This window comes from Astatotilapia calliptera, chromosome 11 (genome assembly GCF_900246225.1).
Source record: "Astatotilapia calliptera chromosome 11, fAstCal1.2, whole genome shotgun sequence".
Lineage (NCBI taxonomy): Eukaryota > Metazoa > Chordata > Actinopteri > Cichliformes > Cichlidae > Astatotilapia > Astatotilapia calliptera.
This window is the reverse complement of record NC_039312.1, coordinates 3,721,803-3,745,248: the sequence shown is the minus strand read 5'-3', so window position 1 is coordinate 3,745,248 and position 23,446 is coordinate 3,721,803. Positions and strand designations below refer to the sequence as shown.

The following is a 23,446-nucleotide window of genomic DNA, read 5'->3' as shown; positions in this document are numbered from 1 at the left end:
GTTTTATCAAATTAGAGCTGCATGAAAAACAATGAAACAGCTTCTAAAAGTTTGACATCAAAGCAAATCTAATGTCTGTCAACAAATTCCAGCAGATTCTTCACCAGGACCCTTTGTGATAATTTTCATGTTTCATACAAACTAAAGTGATACACAACATATGCAGTGCTATACACAGATATTTACGTTTCTAAGAGTTTGATAACCAAGCTGTTATCAACATCCTGAACCATGTTCTTGTTGTTCAACATGGGAAAAAAACAAGACTAGTTTCAAATGAGGATTGAAGCCTTTGCTGTTTATTAGATTAGCCCAAGGGCGTAGATTTGGCATGGACGGAAGGGACATGTCCCCACCAATATCCAGCGATTATTGAATTGTCCCCACCAATAATTTGATCTCTTCGAGTAAAGAAAAACAAAACCGATAGAAAGAAAAAAAAAAGATCTGTCTACGTCTCATTCACCCAGCGGTGCAGAAAGAGTTAAATTACGTTCTCTGCTGGAGTCCTCATGTGACAAATATGACCAATGTGATTAGCTGTGCCTTTCAGGGAGCTCTGTTTAATTTTAGCAGCGCAGCGGCAGTGAGGGCTCACTTGACCGCGGTCGCTGCGATGACCTGCAGGGAGGAGAGGAGGATGGTAGCAAAAAAGGAAGAACCTGGATAAAAAAAATATTTTTCAAAGAAACCTGTAAGTCACATCAATCTAAAATTGTATGTAACTATGAATAACGTGTTGCCATGTCCATCAGGAGAGACTGGACAGTATAGATGTAAAACGAATGTCAGCAGTTTATCTCAGTTAATGAGAGGAGCAGGCATGTGTTTGGCTCCTTCACATAGTGGGCATTGGTTGTAGTGTGGGGCACCAGTAGTCCATGTCTGTTGCTGTAACAGTAGTTCATGTTTAGAATAAGAAATCCCAGCTCACTGAGTTGACAGGGACAATAATGTGCCTAAAATGTTGCATAATTTTGCTGAGAGATCTTTTACTTTGTGGTAATCTTAGATGAGTAGTTTATGGACAAAACCCACCAGGTCATTTAGTGTTCCCTTAGTGCTAATGTGTAAGCTATATTGGTGTAGTAAACTGAAGTAATGTTGTTAAGTCCTTAAAGTCATATTCTTTTATTGTAATGACCTATTTGAATCTATTTTTATTTTTACATGATACCTAATATATATGGAATATGGCTGAAGTAAACTAAAGTCTAAAATACTTAGTCATTTGTTTAATAGTAATATAACATTATATAATTCACATATAAAACTATGAATTGTAATTTTAAATGGTTTAAAAGCAGGTAGAATGGCATATGTAAGCAAGTATGTTTCTCCTTTTTCTTTTTATATCAAGAAGCAAAAAGAAAAAAAAAGAAACAGGGCAGGGTTTGGTGGCTGAATCATTTGTTCCCACCAATGCCAAAATCAAATCTACGCCCTTGGATTAGCCACATGCATTATGATCCCTCAATACAATCAGATTCTGCTTAGAACTGCATTCGAAACTATTGAGCCAATATTTTCAGCTTCTATGGCTGAAACTTTTTCAAATGATGAGCTTCCAACACTGAGTGAAACAGCAAGAGCATGTGGAGAGTTTGGAAACATCCCATTAAGAAAGAGAAATCAAACATTTGGATTCATTTTAATGAGCTCAGACTTGTTGAAAATGCAGAGGAGCTGGTTGTGAACTGAGCTTCAGAGAAACACAGCATACTGATATTCAATGTGAAGCTTTGAGTGGAAAAAGACAGAAAAACAACATGTAGATCCTGGAATAATGAAAGCTCCTGGATTTTAAATGAACCTTAGAACACACATGCATCAACACTACATATGAGCGGGTGGAGGGAGGTTTTGGAGTCTTCTCACACCCCCGTTCTCTGCGACCTGCTGGAGCGGGGGGCCAGGAGGAGGAGTTGGCCGTCCGACTGGGGTCTGGAATGTGGGGCCTCCCTGCTGCTGCGGAGTCGGGGTGGTCTGCTTCTCCCCACCGCAGGGAAAAGGGTAACACCACCTGGGTCTGGGTGCAGTTCCCCCCTCCAGGGGCAAAGGTACCTAGACCCGGTTCTTAGAGTACGCTTGGGGAGTGTGATTGTGTGTACAGTGTCTCTCTATGTCTGTCTCCAAGTTGGTTGAGTGCTGAGTAATTGCATATGAGAGCATGAGGGTGGGAATGGATGTTTGTATCTGTGTGTGCCTGTATGTCTGTCTATATGTCAGGTTGGGTATCAGACGCCACTTCTCTTGGGGACATCTCAGGCCCTCTAAGGTATGGAGGCCTATCTCCCCCCACCACTTCCCCTGCCAGTGGCAGACGCCCTCAGACATCGGTCCGTTGGTGGTTCTTTGTGTCTGGGGATGAGCGCCCAGGTACACACCAGCTCACTCCTTGGTGGCTGCTTATCGGGGCCTGGAGCCTGGGGCTCGCTCGGGCCACTTCGGGGGTGGGGTGCCCTTGGCTTCTCGGCCTGGGGCTCGGTCACTCTGGCGCAGCTGGCTGCCGGCGGAGCTCACGGGCACGTCACTGCAACCCCCCCTGGCTTCTGCTCCGCGGCTGCTGAGTGACTCTCCTCAGCTCTTTCTGGGATAGTGGCGCGGCTGCCCCTCTGTTGGTCTTCCTTGGTCTCTTGTGTTCTGGGGGCCTCTGGATGTCTGGAGTTTTGATCTCCTCCATACCTGCTTCATGCCCTGGAGGACGGGGCTGTGGCCCCCCCACACCCTCTAGCAGATCATTACATGAAGGAACCTTTTAAAAACAAACACGTCCATGCTCACAGGTGTACACACGGGTGCTCACACACACAAACTGCACCCTTTTTGGCTCCTACCTCAAAGCACACTGTGCGCTGTCGATATTACGTGCTGCACAATAATGTTTAATATTTAGTATTTACTGTTATATTCCCATATATCATCGTGATGTTGTTTATTGTATTGCTCTCGTTTTCTTCTGCTTGTTTTCTTTTTTCTTTCTCCACAGATGATCCAGGTGATTGATATATGTATTTTTTTTGTCTGCTTATTTAGTTGGTTTTTGTTTTTTTGCCTTTTATGCCGTCCCTCTTCCCTGCTGTTTTTCCCCCTCTTCCTTTCTCCCTTTTCTTTTCCTCATTCTAGTCTGTCCTGTATCTAGCAAGTGAAAATAAAAAAATAAATAAAATAAACAATAAAAGGTGAATCAAATAGACCATTACGACAAGGCTGGGATGGTCAATTTCGTAAAGTAAATCCGTTGGGCATCTTTCCTCGCCTTTAGACAATAATTCTGAGGGCAAAAGAACCAAACGGGACAGGCAAAAAAAAAAAGAAAAAAGGAATAATTAGACCTTCATCTTCAAAGGACTGAAGAGGAAGAAGTTTACAAGGAATCACTTAGAACAGTTTCAAACATCAACTGATTGAATCCATGAATCTGAAAACGTGTTTGTGAGTGAAAGAGACAGACATGACATGTACAGACTGAACTATCTGTTCAACAGTCAGAGTGTTTCTCTAACAGGAGGACACTCTTTACACTCCACTCAGCATAGGGACACGGAGGAACCAGGAGACCTAAACCTAAATCCAGGATAAAGAGGTTCAGTGAATGTGGTGTTGAAGGTGTGGAGGTGGATCAGAGTGTCAGAGGAGACTCTGTAGAAGGACAGAGTGCCAGCAGGACAGTCCACATACACTGCTACTCTGTTAGAAAGAGAGGAGAAGGGGGAGAGCGGTGTTTCTCTCTTATTGTGCCAGACAGATTGAGGACCATCATTAGAGAAACTCAGAGTCCAGGACTGATCATTCCATCCAAACACAGTCATCACTGCCTCCTTTCCTTCTGATTCTTCTGTAACTCATTGATATACAAACAATTCCTCCATATTCGACCTCCCAGTAACAGCGACCAGTCAGACCATTTCTACACAGTAACTGAGGACGAACATCAAATCTGTCTGGATGATCAGGATATGACTGAACCTCCTCCACACGTGTCACCTTCCTGTTGTTGTCAGATAAGTCTTCTATATACTGTGTTTGTGTCGATTGTGAGTTGACAGGAATCTGATGGAGAGAACAAACACAATCCAGCTGCAGTTATTGATCCATCATCTGTTCATTGATTGACACTTTGATGATGACTCCTGACATGATGAAGATGGTTGAATGTGTGCTGCTTTGTTTTCAGGAATCCCATTAAAAACACACTTACACTTCCTCAGACCTGGTCTCAACCATCGGACTCCAGCAGGCTCCACCCTGAAAGGAGGAGGGGGGTCAGAGCAGCACAGTCTCTTTCAGTATCCACACATGGACATTACATGGCTCTCATACATATACTGTTAGACACTGATAAAGAAACAGTCCAACATTTTCACAAATACACTTCAATCCATATGTGGATCAAACTGCTGATGATTTGGACTGATCCTGGATTTGCCAGTATACCACTGTATTGAATGAAATATGACTGATTCAAGTTGTCACCTTCATTGGGTGAATGCCACAGGCCATGGACCTATTGAGTTTGTGTTTCTATTTACTGGGTGAATGTCGAAGCTATATTTTTTGGTATTTATTTCTTTTATACTAGTTTTAATATTAAGCCTTTTCATGATTTTTTTCCCATTCAAATGAATGGAAAACTTCCAAAATTCTGGACCCTAAAAACAGCTTTTTTATATGATTTACTAATTTCATTTAATCCTTGTTTAAATTTTCAGTCGCATCATTATAATTTTTCAGAAGATGCATGCATTGTTATGGTCGCTGCATAGCATACTCACTGGACCTTTCTGAATCTTTTCTTCATGTCTGAACAATTTCTTCCTACTTGGTGAATTCTCACTCTATCAATACAAATTATACATCAAAACGTAGGTATTTGTGCTGGCTTTCAAAAAATTATCACTGTCATTATTTTGGGAGTTACAGATTTCTGGAAAATTGCCTCAGAGCAACACAAAATCTGAAAACTCTCCATAGAAAGAGAAATGGAGTTTTCTACAGGGATGCATTTTCCAATTGTTCCTAAAGACACAAACCTTTTACCAATATATTGTCAGACACTCCTGATGCTCATGATTCAAGAATTTTTTTCATAACTTTTACTGTTGTCCCATGAATTACGTTTGAGGAGAGGAAATACAGAGAATTTGATGAATTTATGGATAATTAAAGTCAGTCATATATCCACAAACACGACAAGCTGAAAGTCAGTGAATGCTGTTCGGTTTCCAGTCCTGAATATCACGGCACAAGCAGGATTTACTTCACTGTTAATGTTAGCTATGTTATATTGCTGTCTGTGTTCGGTGGTGTCGAGCCAAATGGACATATTAAAACCATTGTGACTTTATTTGTTGTGGATACAAGTAATTAATTATATCATCAATCAATCAATCAATTAATAAAGGTATATAATTATGCCATAGTAATAAGGGAACATTGAAAGTGTACAACTCGTTGAGGGGACGGATGACCTAATGGGTTGGGCAATTGAAAGGTTACATTTTTGATATGATTTCTTTTGTTATATTTTAGCTATTATTCTCAAATGAAAGTAAACGTAATGGGATAAATAAGGAATTATGTTGTGTTTCTTGGAAAACTCGAACAGGGGAAAACTGTTGGGATTTAAATATATATTTTTAATGCTATTTGCTGATTACATTGTTTTATGAGAGGCCCAGCCTTGACTAGGTCACAGGCTGATAGGAAACTGCTTGTTTTTGCAGAATATGAGGTGCAGACAGAGTGAAACTAACTGGCAGACCGGGGTGGTGGCTTTCACTTAGGTGGCCTCAGAATCTCATCTCTGCTTTTCGCGGATGATGTGGTTGGCTTCATCGGGTGATGGCTTCCAGCTCGCTCTGGAATGGGTTGCATCCGTGTGAAGCAGCGGGAATGAGGATCAGCATCTCCAAATCTGAGGCCATGGTTCTCAGCCTGAAAAGGGTGCAGTGCCCACTCTGGGTCGGGGACAAGTTCTTGCCCCAAGTGGAGCAGTTTAAGTATCTCGGGATCTTGTTCGCAAGTGATGGGAGAAGGGAGCCAGAGATCAACAGACGAATTGGTGCTGCGGTGCTGGAGTGATGCGGACGCTATGCCGGTCCATCATGGTGAAGAGAGAGCTTAGCGTAAAGGTGAAGCTCTCAATTTAATGGTCGATCTACATCCCTACCCTCACCTATGGTCATGAACTTCATGCGAAGGGTGGCTGGTCTCTCCCTTAGAGATAGGGTGAGAGGTGCAGCCATCCGGGAGGGGCTCAGAGCCGGTTCTCCTCTACATCGAAAGGAGCCAGTTGAGGTGGCATGTCCAACTGGGAGGAGGCCCTGGGGCAGACCCAGGACACGCTGGAGAGATGATCTTTCTCGGCTGGCCTGGGAACACCTTGGTGTTCCCTCGGACAAGCTGGAAGAGGTGGCTGGGGAGAGGGAGGTCTGGGCTTCTCTGCTTAGGCTGCTGCCTGCACGATCAAGCCCCAGATAAGCGGGAGAAGATGGATGGATATAAGCATTGGGCCAAATTTAGTAATGAATGGACATAAAAATAAATGCAACTTAAAATCTTTACTGAAGCTCAGTATTTGACACAGAGTTCCAGTTCACTCCTGTAAATAACAATGATAAATATAAAAACTTTAATATTGGTCATATTATATTTACATTACCATAGTGAGATGACTTTAGTTTCATGAAAAACATTTGCTAACTATTAATTACTAGCTAATTTTAAAATTAGTTGGTTACAAAGATGAAGCCCAACAATCATGCTTTTACAGTCTCATGGTCTCAGCCTCAGATACTTCTTTTAAATCAAGAAAAGCTCACAAACAAACAAATGAACAAAAGGATTTTCTTGTTTATTTTTGGTAAACAATGCTGTATAAAACGTTTTAGCAGTCAGTATCATGGTTTATAGGCAACCTGAGCAGCGCAACGGAGGCTAGACCGTCCTATTTCACAAGCCTCGACCTTCCGTCCTACTCTGTCTTCGAGGAAGCCGTCCATGTAGACCACGAAGGCCGTGTCCTTCAAGGCTGCAGACCCTGAATTGGGACACAGCAATTCTCTCCATACCTGAGAGTGTCCAGTCTCCAGCGTGGGTCCTTCAGTCCAGCCGACAGCAGCTTCTTTCCTGAGTCACCTGGGTGATTGTAGCTCAGGTCAAGCTCTCTCAGATGGGAGGGGCTGGAGCTCAGAACTGAGGCCGGAGAAGTACAGCCTTCCTCTGTGATCAGACAGCCTGACAGACTGCAGACACACAAAACAACAATCCATCTGTCAACGATGATTTTCTGTTTGTCAGATTCAATAACATCTATCCATTTACATCAATTCAATTTAATTTCACTTCATTTCTAAGTGACAATTTCAAAAACTCATCTCAAGCATTTTATCAGTGTAATGAAACATGATATAGTATGATAGAGAGAAAGCCCCAACCATCAGACAGTCAGTCCACTGTGAGCTGCAATTGGTGATGATGGGATGGAAGAACTCCCTTTTACAAAAAGATACTACCAGGCTGAAAATCTACCAAGGCTTGTGAGGGGAAAGAGAATCATGAGCACAAAGAGATAAGAATTAAACAAACTAAGGAGAAAGAAATCAAAAGTTAAAAACATGCAGTAGTGATATATAAAAACATCAGGAGTGAAAAGAGGGAAAGAGACCAGAGAGATATAATCTCTCGGGATTTTGACACGGTATGTCAAAATGTAAAAATGCTAACATGTGAGGTTATGCTGAACCCCCCACCCCCAACGGAAAACAAGGCAAGGTAAACTGTTTTTAAAGGTGAAATATAGAGGTATATTCAAAAGTAGTCAAAAACGACGAATTATATTGTGGACCCCAGAGGGTTAAATTTTATCTTTGAGTGAGGCAAATATGTCATGACTCTTAATATGTGCAAATGTAATTTTCCACAACAGAAATTTGATCTTGATCTTTCAATCACATTCTGATACATGAAAAAACATGTCTGTTAAAAACTTCAGATTACAGGGATAAAACTGGAAGGCTTGGTGGATGAAAGTGGTGCTGATATACCTCAGAGGATCAGTTGTGATAGTTCATTGCAAATGAAAAAAAGTGAACAAATATCATGAACAATCCCATCCATCCATCCATCCATCTTCATCTGCTTTATCTGAGGCCGGGTCGCGGGGGCAGCAGCCTAAGCAGAGAAGCCCAGACCTCTCTCTCCCCAGCCACCTCCTCCAGCTTATCTGAGGGAACACCAAGGTGTTCCCAGGCCAGCCGGGAGATATAATCTCTCCAGCGTGTCCTGGGTCCGCCCCTGGGCCTCCTCCCGGTGGGACATGCCTGGAACACCTCACCCAGGAGGCGCCCAGGAGGCATCCTTGTCAGATGCCCGAACCACCTCAGCTGGCTCCTTTCGATGTGGAGGAGCAGCGGCTCCACTCTGAGCCCCTCCCGGATGGCCAAACTTCTCACCCTATCTTTAAGGGAGAGGCCAGCCACCCTTCGGAGGAAGCTCATTTCTGCCACTTGCATCCGCGATCTCGTTCTTTCGGTCACTACCCACAGCTCGTGGCCATAGGTGAGGGTAGGGACGTAGATCGACCGGTAAATTAAGAGCTTCGCTTTTACACTCAGCTCCCTCTTCACCACGACGGACCGGTGCAGCGTCCGCATCACTGCAGCCGCAGCCCAAATCCATCTGTCCATCTCCGGCTCCCTTCTCCCATCACTCGCAAACAAGACCCCGAGATACTTGAACTCCTCCACTTGGGGCAGGAACTCATCCCCGACCCGGAGAGAGCACTCCACCCTTTTCCCGCTGAGAACCATGGCCTCAGATTTGGAGGTGCTGATCCTCAATCCCGCTGCTTCACACTCGGCTGCAAACCGTTCCAGTGCGAGCTGGAGGCCTTCACCCGATGAAGCCAACAGAACTACATCATCTGCAAAAAGCAGAGATGAGATTCTGAGGCCACCGAAGGGAAAGCCCTCCGCCACTTGGCTGCGCCTAGAAATCCTGTCCATAAAAATTATGAACAGAACCGGTGACAAAGGGCAGCCCTGGCGGAGCCCATCACCCACCGGGAACGAGTCCGACTTATTGCTGGCAATGCGAACCAAGCTCTTGCAACGGTTGTATAGGGATCGAATGTCGCGTAGCAATGGGCCAGACACCCCATACTCCCGCAACACCTCCCACAGGACACCCCGAGAGACACGGTCAAATGCCTTCTCCAAGTCCACAAAACACATGTAGACTGGTTGGGCAAACTCCCATGCACCCTCAAGTATCCTCGAGAGGATAAAGAGCTGGTCCAGTGTTCCGCGACCAGGAAGAAAACCACATTGTTCCTCCTGTATCCAAGGTTTGACTAGTGGACGAACTCTCCTTTCCAGCACCCTGGCATAGACTTTCCCAGGGAGGCTGAGGAGTGTAATCCCCCTGTAGTTGGAACACACCCTCCGGTCTCCCTTCTTAAAAATGGGGACCACCACCCCAGTCTGCCAGTCCAGGGGTACTGCCCCTGATCTCCACGCAACATTGTAGAGGCGTGTCAACCAGGACAGCCCTACAACGTCCAGAGCCTTCAGGAACTCGGGGCGGACCTCATCAACACCAGGGGCTCTGCCAACAAGGAGTTGTTTAACTGCCTCAGTGACCTCGCCCCCAGAAATTGGCGGGTTATTCCCCTCATCCCCAGACTCTGCTTCCTCCTCGGAAGACGTGTCAGTGGGATTAAGGAGGTCCTTGAAGTATTCCTTCCACCGCCCGACAATTTTCTCAGTCGATGTCAACAGCACTTCGCCAGCACTATACACAGTGCAGGTAGAGCACCGCTTTCTCCTCCTGAGATGCCTGACTGTTTGCCAGAATCTCTTCGAGGCAGTCTGAAAGTCTTTTTCCATGGCCTCTCCTCCCACACCCGAGTTTTTGCTTCAGCCACTGCCCGAGCCGCATTCCGCTTGGCCTGTCGATACCTGTCGGCTGCCTCTAGAGTCCCACAGGCTAACCAAGCCCGATAGGACTCCTTCTTCAGCCTGGTGGCTCCCTTCACCTCTGGTGTCCACCATTTGGTTTGGGGATTACCACCACGGCAGGCACCAACCACCTTGCGGCCACAGCTCAATGCAGCAGCTTCGGCAATGGAGACGCTGAACATGGTCCATTCGGACTCAATGTCCACAGTCTCCCTCGGAATGCTGTTTAAGATCTCGCGGACTGGGGCCTCTGCTAGACGTTCCCAGCACACCCTCACTACGTGGTGCACCGGGTCTGTCCAGCATCCTCCGCCGCCACCTGATCCAACTCACCACCAGGTGGTCAGTTGACAGCTCAGCCCCTCTCTTTACCCGAGGGTCCAGAACACATGGTCGCAGGTCTGGTGATACGATTACAAAATCGATCATCGACCTGCGGCCTAGAGCGTCCTGGTGCCACATGCACTTATGGACACTCTTATGTTCCAACAAGGTGTTTGTTATGGCCAAACTGTGATTTGCACGGAAGTCCAATAACAAAACACCGCTCGGGTTCCGATCAGGTAGGCCCAATCACGGTCCCTATTTCTGGTTTGGCAGCTGGGGATCAGTCCACCAGGGCCTCCGCTTCTGGCTGCCGCCCGGCACACAATGCACCCGACCCCTATGGCGCCTCCTGTGGGTAGTGGGCCTGCGGGAGGATGGGCTCATGTCTCCTCGTCGGGCTGTGCCCGGCCGGGCCCCATGGACTAAGGCCCGGCCACCAGACGCTCGCCCTGGGGCACCCTCCCCGGGCCTGGCTCCAGGACTGGGCCCCGGTAACCCTATTCCGGGCAGGGTAAACTGTTCCCTTGATGTTCTCTTGATAAGGGTCTTCTTAATCGCTCTTTGTCTGGTACCTCACCCAGGACCAATTTGCCATGAGAGACCCTACCAGGGGGCAAAAGCCCCCCGACAACATAGCCCCTGGGATCCCTGGGACACACAAACCCCTCCACCATGATAAGGTAGCGATTCACAGAGAGGGAAACTGATAATTTAAATGAAGAATTCCCTATCAAGATACTGTTTATGCAATAATATAAAACATGTTTGAAATGATCATCAGTAGAAAAAATTTCAATTCTGACCTGAGAGTTTCCATATTACAATGTTGACTCTTCAATCCAACAGACAAGAGCTTCACGCCTGAATCCTGCAGGTCAGAGTTACTCAGGTCCAGCTCTCTCAGAGTAGAGGGCTGTGAACTGAGAACAGATCTTCACAGCCTCTCTCTGAGAACTGACAATGACTTAGTCTGAAAAATGAAATATAAACATTAAACGAACACTGTTGAAGTGGAATGAGAGTGCACGGAAGAGTTAAGGTTTAGCAATATGTAACCCTGTTTTTTTTCTTTTTTTTTTCAGGAATCCTTCATGCCTTACTAACATACAATAGATGGATGACACTGACATTTATTGGCTATATTACACTAGTCAAAAGAAGAAAAAAAACACAGCAAAAACAAAACACCAAGATGATACTTAGGACAACGGTGAATCAATTCTGGTTTTCTAAGGCAAATGCCAATTGGGCTCCATGTGCCGGGCAGTGAGGGCAGTGCATTACCACCGAAGTAGCTGACATTGATCAATACTTAAATGATCATAAAACTATTGCAGAAGTTTAACTGATGTTATATTTTAATTAAAAGGTGTTCCTTTATTTTTATTCTTTTTTAATAGTGTATTCATATTGCTTAATTCTGCCAATTGATGAAAAGCACAGTATCACTTGATTTCACCTCAGCATATTCAGTTTACAGTGTGGACTCCTCAGTCCTGCTGAAAGAAGCTTCACTGCTGAATCCCGCAGAGTGTTGTTACTCAGGTCCAGCTCTCTCAGACTAGAGGACTGGCAGTTCAGAACTGAAGACAGGGCTTCATAGCTCGTCTCTGACAAGTTACAGAGACTCAGTCTGGGGGAAAAGAACATTTTTAAAAATCTGTTGTCTTCTCATGTTAAAAGGTTAGAAATATAGAAGATTACCATAACTTCAAAAAAAAAAAAATCTTTCTCTCCCTCTCTCAAATGTATTTCATAAAACACAACAATAAAAGTTGACCTTGATTTGCTTAGTACTTTAACTGATTTCTTATGTCAATTCATAAAGAATGAAAGAATGCAGAATATTAGATGAGCTGACCTGAGTGTTTTCAATGCACACTCTGGACTCTTCACTGAAGCAGACAGAAGATTCAGTGCTGAATCATGCAGAGTGTTGATACTCAGGTTCAGCTCTCTCAGACTAGAGGACCGGGAGCTGAGAACTGAGGACAGAGCTTCATAGCCTCTCTCTGAGAGTTTAGGGACACTCAGACTAAAAAGAACAAAAACAATTATCATTTAATCACAAACGGTTTGCGATTCATTCAAATCACTTCATATCTTGAACCTTTACAAGAAAGACAAATGTCAGTGTGCATTACTATTTATGGTTGACTTAATAACGTTAGATTTACACAGGGACAAAATATCAAAGACCTGGAACTTGCTCATTAAATCCAATGATCCTGGTGAGTGAGGGCTAATTAGACTCTAAGACTGCAAAAGTCCTTTGATCTCACTTAGGTTAACAAATGATTTAGAGATTCTGAGAGACTGAAACAGTAAAGTTTTTATAGAAATAATTTCTGCAAAAGCAGATACAGTAGTTAGAAAACACATCAGAGTTCTCCACAAAGCAGTGTGTAACAAGCAACCGAACATGCACGGGATTTCAGTGTCACTTGATCTGTTTATTTGGCTTTGTTGACTAAATTCTTCACTGTAAGCTACAGGTGTCTCCAGGAGCAGCTCCATTCTGTGCTACTCCACTAACATTACAAACTCCTCTCTCGCATGTCCCCACAGTCTCTACATATTTAGAGAAGAGAGAGCCATTAGTTCCCGCACACACCAGTTTCTCCCATCACTGTGATGCTGCCCTTAGAACTCACTATACTGGCCCTCCACAGGCAGACCAGTTATCACAACACCACCACATACTCCCACCGCCCGACTGAGGCCTGGGCCACATCCGACCGAGCCTACTCCATCTGAGGACACACCTGCCTGCCCTTCCCCCAAGTGGTACCCTAAATATTGTACCTTCATCCAACTGCACACACTTCTTCAGGTTTGCTGTGAGCCTCAAAGACTCCAGGACGCGACCACTTGCTGCACATGGTCCACCCAGGTATCACTGTGGATGATAACATCATCCAAGTAGGCAGCAGCATACACAGCATGCAGCTGCAGTATCCGGTCCATGAGGCACTGGAAGTTGGCAGGGGCTCCAAACAACCCGAACAGAAGTGTGACAGATTGGTACAAACCGTACAGATTGGAGAAAGCTATTTTTTCCCTGGAATCTGCAGATAAGGGAATCTGCCAGTAGCCCATGGTAAAATCCAATGTAGTGAAAAGGCGGGCAGTGCCCAAGGGGTCGTCAACCCGGGGCATGGGGTAGGCTTCAAGCTGTGACACTTCGTTCACCTTGCGATAGTCAACACAGAACCGTATAGACCCATCCTTCCTCACCACAGGAACTATGGGGCTACACCACACACTGTGAAACACTTCTATTACTCCCAACTTTAACATCTTAGCCAATTCCCTCTGAACAATTTGCCTTTTATGTTCAGGCAGAATGGTGCTCAATGAGTGAAGTATGACCAGGAACGGGGGAAAACACATCTGCTTGGATGTCTGGCCAATAAAATCGGGATGTTATTCTCTCCAGAGTTTTGTTTCATCCCACATGCCCTGCCATGGGGATATAATGAGCTGCCGGGAAATTATATTCCAGGCGGCATCGCAGCACCAACAGCTAGGTGTGTGTTTCTTCGGTGTGAGTGCCGTGACTCACTCAATACAGCCTGTCATTCCGCAACAGGAAATGCAGGTAAATCTGCACAGCAAACAATATGTGATATCATGCGAGCCTTCTTCTGATAGCCCAGGTCAAAGCCAACCATTCCATTCTGCAGTTTCTGGCCCAGGCAAACAGCCGCTCTCCTCCAGTCATCCGGCTGGCTGGATGGTCCTCCAGGGAGAGGCCCAGATGATCCACAACTGCAGCACACATCGAGTTAGGGCTGGGCGATATGTCGAGTTTTGTTTCTTTTTTTTTTTTAAATATCGATATATTTTTATACGAGATATAAGATCCTAAAATCCTTTCATTTTCTCAAAAGTTGACAGTGCACCTTATGTATGAATTCTGGTTGTGCTTGATGACCGCGAACCGATTTTATGTGGGACACGGCGCTCAGCAATCTGTCAAAAAATGTTTTAGTACGACTTTGGTAAACTACGGGGCTGCACCACTTGATGGATTGTCTGAGCATTGCTGCTACCATAGTCTGGAGCCTTAGGGAGTGATATCTACTGTGCTTCAACGTAATATTACCATACTGTGTGCGTATAAGGACCATAAATTGCACCTGTTCAGCGATGTGGTTAAAAAGAGCATTTCAAACTCCAGGCCGTTGTCATGAAATCAATATCCTTAGTATCCTTATTTTCCTATTATATTGTTTTATGTACTTTAATAATGAAGGCTTGTAGAGCAAGGCCACACAACTAAGTGCTCAGCCAGACTGAAAAACAGGAAGTTTTAGTGCACAGGCATATTAATAGATAAGATACAGAAAAGAGGAACTTTCCATATAAGCAATGTTTGAAACTGTGTGTGACGTGTGTGACGTCTGAAGTACAGAAATAACACCATATAAGACACATGTTGAGCTAAAAATGTTAGAACTCTTGCAGCTGGCGTTTTAGCTGTGCAGGGTCTCTCTCTCTTCCGGAAGATGATTGAATAAAAAGACATATAAATTTTTTAACACACTATGAGTCGGTTTTCTCTGTTCTATCATGGGGACAAAAGAATCGGGGTTAATACTGTCAGTCACGTAGTAGAACTTGGGAACAGAGCAGCTGTGAAATCTGTCTGTCTTTGTTATTACGCTCAGCGTCTGTTAGTTTACATGTTGACTGCACAATTGCGAACTTTTTGTTATGCACAAAAACAACATTGTTTTCTTTTATTTATAGAGCATTATTATTTATTAAATGCTAATTATTTATTTGAGTAATTTTTTCATGTACATCTACATTGTATGTTAATAAAAGTGCCTGTGTGACATCTGGGACACAGCTTTGACTAAGAACTCTCTTTTTGTTCTTACTTTATGGCTTTAAAAAAAATTGAGATATATATCATATATCGCCATCCAGCTAAAAACTATCTAGATATGAATTTTGGGTCATATCGCCCAGTCCTAATTGCAGCCAGAGCCAGAGGCAGAGTTAGGGCCGCCATCTGGGCCTCCCCTGACAGTAGCAGCTGCAGCAGCAGTGCCCACTTCTCCTCTGGCCAACGACACACCAGTGCTTTGGCGCGGAAAGTCTCTGTAAAAATTGGCAAATCGTTGCCCTCCCCCATCCGATGCAATGCCACTGACAGCAAAAGGGAGGGGGCCGGCGCCAAAGCAGCCTCCACCTGTTTCCCCCGTCACTGCCCTGAGAGCTCACTGTACCTCCCCTCCACTGCAGCAGGCCAGAGACCAAACCCACGCCCCACAGTGACATAAAGTCTCATGCCTCCTTATCCACAGTGTAGATGTCAGTGTCCTCTGGGTCCTTACTGATCATTGCATTTCTGTCACAATTTGTCAAGGTTTACAGACTGTGTGCAGTCAAAGTGAAAGTGACTTTGATAAAAGCTGACACCCAGAAATGTTTAAGAAACTGACATTTCCTGCTGCTATGATTTTTTAAGGGTTCATCACACATTACACGGTTTGTGTTATAAATATAAGACTAATCACAGAGTTACTTACAGAGCTTTGTTGGAGGCGTTGACCACTGGCAGCAGCCCTAGAAGACCTTCCTCTGAAGCAGAGTATTTCTTCAGGTCAAACACATCCAGATCTTTTTCTGATGACAGTAAGATGAAGACTAGAGCTGACCACTGAGCAGGAGAAATTGTATCGTAGGACAGACGTCCTGATCTCATGGACTGTTGGATCTCCTCCACTAGAGAACGATCATTCAGTTCATTCAGACAGTGGAACAGATTGATGCTTTTTTCTGCAGACAGATTCTCATCGAGCTTCTCCTTGATGTACCGGACTGTTTCCTGATTGGTCTGTGAACTAATTCCTGTCTGTGTCAGCAGACCGCGTAGGAGATTATGATTGGTCTGCAGTGAAAGACCCAGGAGGAAGCGGAGGAACAAGTCCAGGTGTCCATTTGGACTCTGTAAGGCCTTGTACATAGCACTCTGGTGGAAGTGTTTCTCTGCAGATTTTCCTGTTTCAGACTTCCTGGAGGATGTTTGTTGTTCTTCCAGCAGATTGAGTCCACAGTTGATGAAGGTCAGATGGACATGAAGAGCAGCCAGAAACTCCTGAACACTCAGATGGATGAAGCAGAACACCATGTCCTGGTACAGTCCTCTCTCCTCTTTAAAGATCTGTGTGAACACTCCTGAGTACACTGAGGCTGCTCTGCTATCGATGCCACACTCTGTCAGGTCTGATTCATAGAAGATCAGGTTTCCTTTCTGCAGCTGATCAAAAGCCAGTTTTCCCAGAGACTCCATCATCTTCCTGCTCTCTGGACTCCAGTGTGGATCTGTCTCAGCTCCTCCATCATACTTGACCTTCTTCACTTTGGCCTGAACCACCAGGAAGTGGATGTACATCTCAGTCAGGGTCTTGGGCAGCTGTCCTCCCTCTCTGGTTTCCAGCACATCCTCCAGAACTGTAGCAGTGATCCAGCAGAAGACTGGAATGTGACACATGATGTGGAGGCTTCGTGAGGTCTTGATGTGGGAGATGATCCTGCTGGTCTGCTTCTTATTTCTGAATCTCTTCCTGAAGTACTCCTCCTTCTGTGGGTCAGTGAACCCTCTGACCTCTGCCACCATGGCAACACAGTCAGGAGGGATCTGATTGGCTGCTGCAGGTCGTGTGGTTATCCAGAAGTGAGCAGAGGGAAGCAGTTTCCCCCTGATGAGGTTTATCAGCAGCACATCCACTGAGGTGGACTTTCTAGGGTCAGTTATGATTGTAGTTTTGTGGAAGTCCAGAGGAAGTCGACACTCATCCAGACCATCAAAGATGAACACAACCTGGAAGTCTTCAAAGCTGCAGATTCCTGCTTCTTTGGTTTCAGTAAAGAAGTGATGAACAAGTCCCACCAAGCTGAACTTTTCCTCTTTCAGCACATTCAGCTCTCTGAAAGTGAATGGAAATATCAACTGGATGTCCTGGTTGGCTTTGTATTCAGCCCAGTCCAGGGTGTATTTCTGTGTTAAGACTGTTTTCCCAATGCCAGCCACTCCCTTTGTCAGCACTGTTCTGATTGGTTCATCTCTTCCAGGTGAGGCTTTAAAGAGGTCTTCTTGTCTGATTGTTGTTTCTGGTCTGGCTGGTTTCCTGGATGCTGTTTCAATCTGTCTGACCTCATGTTCCTCATTGACCTCTGCAGTCCCTCCCTCTGTGATGTAGAGCTCTGTGTAGATCTGATTCAGAAGGGTTGGGTTTCCTGCTTTAGCGATCCCCTCAAACACACACTGGAACTTCTTCTTCAGGGTGGATTTAAGGTTACGATGACAGACTGCAGCTAAAAGTTGTATTGTTATTATTACTATTCACAACTTCAACAATCATATTTTACAAAACGCTGATGATAATTTCTGACTAAATGAGAAATGACTGAACACACTGGTGTCATAAGTCCCTCATTTATCCAGCAGCTTAAGTCTTTATAGAAATCCTCTTACTGTTCTGCAGACGGTCAGCCAGTTCCTCCTGATTCATTCTCCTCAGGAAATCCACTGTGATCTTAACAAATGCCTCTCTGTTTCTCCTCTGTTCATCATCCTCCCTCTGAAACTCCAATGACTGGGGCTTATTTGGACTCAGAACCTTCTGGATCTTTTTCAGCTCGTTCTTCACAAAGGTTATGATGTTGTCCTCCAGCAGCTGGAACAGAATACTTTATGAATGACCCACCACTCTGAACTTCAGTCTACACAACATTCACTTCTTCAGTTCAGTTCATTTCAGTTCATTTTTATTTCAAACATATACAGTCACCAACATTTTATAATATCATTCCATGCAGTTGTTTGAAAAGGAGTAGGCAGAAGTATATACTTATTTAGCCCTACCCACTTATGTTTACATCTTAATCATTTCCTCATCATCTAAATTTGAACAACAAAAACTTATACAATGGTTCCAACTTAGAACATAACGTCACAATTTTTTTTTAACGTTCAACTAAAAATATGTTTAGATTGAATGATTTGCAAAAGAAAATAAACATCACTTTGACTGCTGTCTTGGGTTAATTTTCTTCATTCTCATAATTATTTAAAATTTATTTTTTGAGTTTTATTTTAAACTGGTTTATATCCCTACTGACCTTTATTTCTTCTTTTGCTCATTCCAGAATTTATATAAATTATTATTATATAAAATTATATATAAATAGATATCCTTTTCAAAGTTGTTCTTACTTTTTGTATTTTTAAATTCCACATCCCTCTAAAATTATACCCCCCTTCTCTTTCTAACAACCATTTACTTGTTTTTAAACTTCACCAGATCCTGGAATTTTATAGCTTGCGTCTTAATAAAGAGTGCATTTGTGTGAGCCCTATACCCCTTCTGATTTATTAATCTAATACCCCTTTTCTGCATTATGGTTATAGTCTGAATATTACTTTTATATGTATTTCCCCAAACCTCTACAAAATAACTCATGTATGGTAATAGCAAAGCACAATATAACGTGTACAATGTTTTCCTGTCCAGAAATTGTTTTGCTTTCCCCAAGACAGCAATGCCTCGAGCTAACTTTCCCCTCACATCACTTATGTGAGGGGAAAGACCCTATGAAAGGCCCAGGCCCTACGATCAATGATCACACCAAGAAATTTTATGGTATTAACTAGAGATGGACCGATCCGATATTACGTATCGGTATCAGTCCGATACTGACGTGAATTACTGGATTGGATATCGGAGAGAAATAAAAAATGTAATCCGATCCATTAAATATCAAAAAAGCACCTCACAAAACTTGTGACATGGCGTAAATCGGCTCATAACCGTAGCACAGTAGCAGTGTGCATCACGTGATAGAGCGGTCGTGTGTATTTGTAGCCTCGCTACCAAACCGGCATTTCATCTCTGAGGAAGTGATCCCAGAGAGAAGTAAAGTAAGTGTGTAAGTTCATCTCTGAATGTCTGTAAAGCATTCCCACATTAAGCTTAACAACCGATATATAGAGCGACTGCCTCTTCTCTCTCCCTCCCTCTCCTGCTGCTACTTCAATCGTGAAACTGATTAATGATCAGCTGATCAGCTTTTCTGTCGCGAGTCCATCTCACTTCTTTGTTTTTGGCCCACTTTGAACCAGAAAGAGGAAACCAGCAGCTGAACAACAGCAGCACGTGATAAGCTGTTGTTAGAATTTATTTAATATTACTTTCTAGACCAGGATCCTTTTCTATGCCGCTGACGGCTGGTAACTGTGCAGGAGCGGCTCTAGCAAAGTTTAGCCAGGGGGGCCGATAGGGCATTAACAGGGAAAAGGGGGCACAAAGACATACTTTTCTTTCTTATTCACATTTAAAATGTCGAGCTTTTAATAAATAATTATCTGAATCTTACACCCAAAGTTTTAATCTGCTGTAAAATGTATAGAAGTCCATTACTGTATATAGTAACTGTTAAGTCTAATATACCCTAGGAAGCTATGCTACTTTTTCATTTGGGAAGATACCATCTGTGCAGTCTGCAATTGTTTTGAAGAAAGATGTTGAATCTATTTAATTAGTTTCTGTGCATTTTTCCCACACTGCATCGAATTAAAGTTGATTACGTCGATTAAGCATCTTGAGGTGGAGGGTGGGGGGTGGTTCCCGTTTTTTTTTTTTTGCTTGTCTTTAGACAAGTGTTTTTGCACACCCTGGATCAAGCAAAAAGAGAGAAATGGGCAAACGAGGAGTCAAAGCGAAAGCTAGCAGTGACATGGTAGCTAGCAATTGCCCCGAAAATGAGACCATGTGCGAGGCTGAGGATGCACTAAGTACATTGCGGGATGATGTGACTGTGGACAAGGTGACTTCTAACATATCGACTGTATTGGATAGTAAGATATCCGAAGTCATAAAGCCAATAAACGAGCTCACTGAGAAATTCGACAGTCGGATAGAAAGAATGGGAACAGTGGAGCAGCGGGTCTCGGACTTGGAAGATGTTACGGCTACAAGTGAGCCACGTATTGCCGCTCTCGAGACCCAGCTTAAGAAGGCCATGAAGCGTCTGGAAGGCTTTGAGAATTAGAGCCGGCTGCAGAACATGAGGATTGGGTGGCTGTAGCTCAGGTGGCAGAGCAGGTCAGCCACTAATCAGAAGGTCGGTGGTTCGATCCCAGGCTGCCTCCTGGCTGCGTGCCAAATATCCTTGGACAAGATACTAACCCCGTGTTTGCCTACTGGTGGTGGTCAGAGGTGGCGCCAGTGTCCGGCAGCCTCGCCTCTGTCAGTGCGCCCCAGGGCAGCTGTGGCTACAATGTAGCTTGCCATCGCCAGTGTGTGAATGGGTGAATGACTGAATGTAGTGTGAAGCGCTTTGGGGTCCTTAAGGGACTAGAAAAGCGCTATACAAATGCAGACTATTTACGATTGTCGGGCTAAAAGAAGGCGCGGAGGGTAGAGCACCAGTGGACTTTTTTAAAAAGCGGGTACCAGAAGTCCTGGGCCTTCAGCAGAGTGCCATTACAGTCGATAGAGCTCATCGCACTGGAACACCTATGAGGCTTACCAGCACGGAGGGACCGCATGCAGTACTGGTCCGGCTTCATTACTACTCCGATACACAGAAGATTCTCCAGGCTGCCAGGGCTAAAAGTACCACAAACACAGAGACAGGGAGTGTGTCCTTCTATCAGGATTTCTCCGCTAAGGTGGCACGAAAGAGAAAGGAGTCGGTGAATGCGCGTAAAGCTCTCCGAGAGGCGGGGATCAAATATTCCTTCCTTTATCCAGCCATCATTAAAATATTTAACCCCGATGGCACTAGCAGCTCCCTTGCAACCATCCAGGATGTCAAGGACTACAGTATGTGAGCAAATTGCCAAGACCTAAATAAACTGTTGGTGCACGACAGTGTTATTGTAACGTAAGTTACAAACTCGAGGCTTACAGCATTACAGTATTGTTAACGAGCTAAGGTATAAAGTATTTTTATTAACATAGAGTGCCACACCATCTCCTTTTTTATTAGTCCTATCTAAGTGGAGGAATTCATATACCTCTATCTCAAAATCTTCTTCTTTTCCAGTGTTTTTCCTAGACTTTGATATTGTTATCACATCAAATGGTTGATTAACCCTTTAAGACCTACCATAGAACCAAGTCTGCCAGAGCTTATATTATATTTTTACATGCTGTAGTGACATTTTTGGGAGCTTTTCAAGTTGCTATACATCAATACAACCATTATAGCCTAACTTTTAATAATATGTATGCATTAAGTGCATAGTAATTACATAAATTGCAAAAAAGTGCAATGAACTACAAATAAATTGAAAATCGTTTGTTTTTTTTAACATCTATTTCTAGTTAGAGAAATTTAAGAGGCTTATCCCTCAAAACTGTAAATACAAAATACATTAGGAGCGTTCATGTGTTTGCAGTTAGACGAGGAGATGTTACCATCATGGACATGTTAACAAATCCTGCAGCATCACGTGGAACAAACACTTTGCGTTCCTGTCATCTGCAAGCAACAGGAAGTTCATTAATAAAGGCGGATAGAGACGTGACTGTGATCGTTCTCCTTCATCCAGCTGTTATACACATCTGGGCTCACACGATGAGCCTTTGTCTAAAAAAGCAGTTTGGATTATTGTAATGGTCTTTTTACTTGTCTCAACAAATCAGCTCTGGATCATCTTCACACTGTACAGAATCCAGCGGCAAGACTTTTAGCTGGCACAAAGAAGAGGTCACACATTACTCCAGTTTTAGCTTCTCTTCATTGGTTGCCACTAAATTTGAGCGTTCATTTTAAAATTTTAGTTGTAACTTTTAGAGCTCTGCACGGTGAAGCTCCTAAGTATATCTCTGACCTGTTGAAACCTCATGCTTCATCCCGTCACTTGGGTCATCAGGTCAGAGGTTACTGGTGGTCCCAATTACTAGGTTTAAAACACGTGGGGATTGGACTTTTCAGGCACTGGCACCAAGTGCTGTGGAACTCCCTGCTGTTGTCTTTTTTACGCTGTCTAGACTCCATTGAATCCTTTAAAAAGCAGCTGAAGACATTTTTATACAAACAAGCTTTTAATTAATTTTTTCACTGTTTTATATTATTTTATTTGTATTTTTGATTTTATTGTAAATGACTTTATGACTTTTATCTGTGAAATGTGCTATATAAATAAATTTTACTTACTTACTTACTTACATCAGTTTATCTTAATAACAGCTCACCTCTCTGCAGCAGACAGAGGCTGGACTTTAAAATAAATGGGTTTATCTTTAGACCGGTCACTCTGTAGGGAAACAGAGCTGGGTGGAGGTCCAGGTTGGTTCCTGTGAATAATGATGGGGCAGTGATGTGAGTGCTGAGCTGTGACATGGAGAAGAGTCATGGACAGTTAGAGATGGTCATCTCACCTCTGAGCTTTGGTCTGGCTCTCATGTTCCCCACACAGAGTGCTTTTAGAGGGAGGGACTCCCTCCTCTCTGTCCTCACACTGATCCATGCTGCTCAATTCACATCAGCTCACACACACTTTCTACCTTCACCTGCAGAGGAAACACAAATCATTCATGTGCACATCAGCTGAAATCCTCCTTTCCATCATGTGTGCTGTCCAGATATCAGCTGCTTCTTTCCTGCTTCATCTCAGTGTCAGCTGAGAGAATGACAAACCCACTATGTGTCAACATTTGATGGATGATGATACAGAAATGTGAAATGATATTGACCTAAATCTGTCCTGATGATAATGAGAAGCTTTGATGAGTTGTGACTCTCTGAGGTGTTACTAGGATGTAGAAACACTGGAGCTCAGCCCTGAAATCTTTGCTATTTTCACTTGATAACAGCAGCTGTTTAAAGTTCCCGAGTGTGTTTGATAGTAAATGAATGTAAATGTGAGACACTGTGTGCTCACAGCTAAAGGCTGCAGTCAGCTGTGTTAGAGCGTCTCTCACACAATGATCCTTTAATAAACACTCAGAGCTCCATGTTGTGTGCTGACATGTTGACAGTTTGACTTCAGCTTTTACTGAAGAAAATCCACAGAAGGCTGAAAGGGAAGCATCACTTCCTGTTTGAGGAGAGCCAACAGTCTGTTTACATGTCATGTCTAAGTTACAGCTGGAATAATAATTTGCAAAGTCTGCTGCTCTTTCTGTAAC

General features: G+C 43.9%; 1 pseudogene; it reads right to left on the bottom strand.

Moving 5' to 3' along the window:
- Positions 1–594: 594 nt before the first annotated feature.
- Positions 595–18,043, bottom strand: LOC113032019 (NLR family CARD domain-containing protein 3-like; annotated as a pseudogene).
- Positions 18,044–23,446: the final 5,403 nt, after the last annotated feature.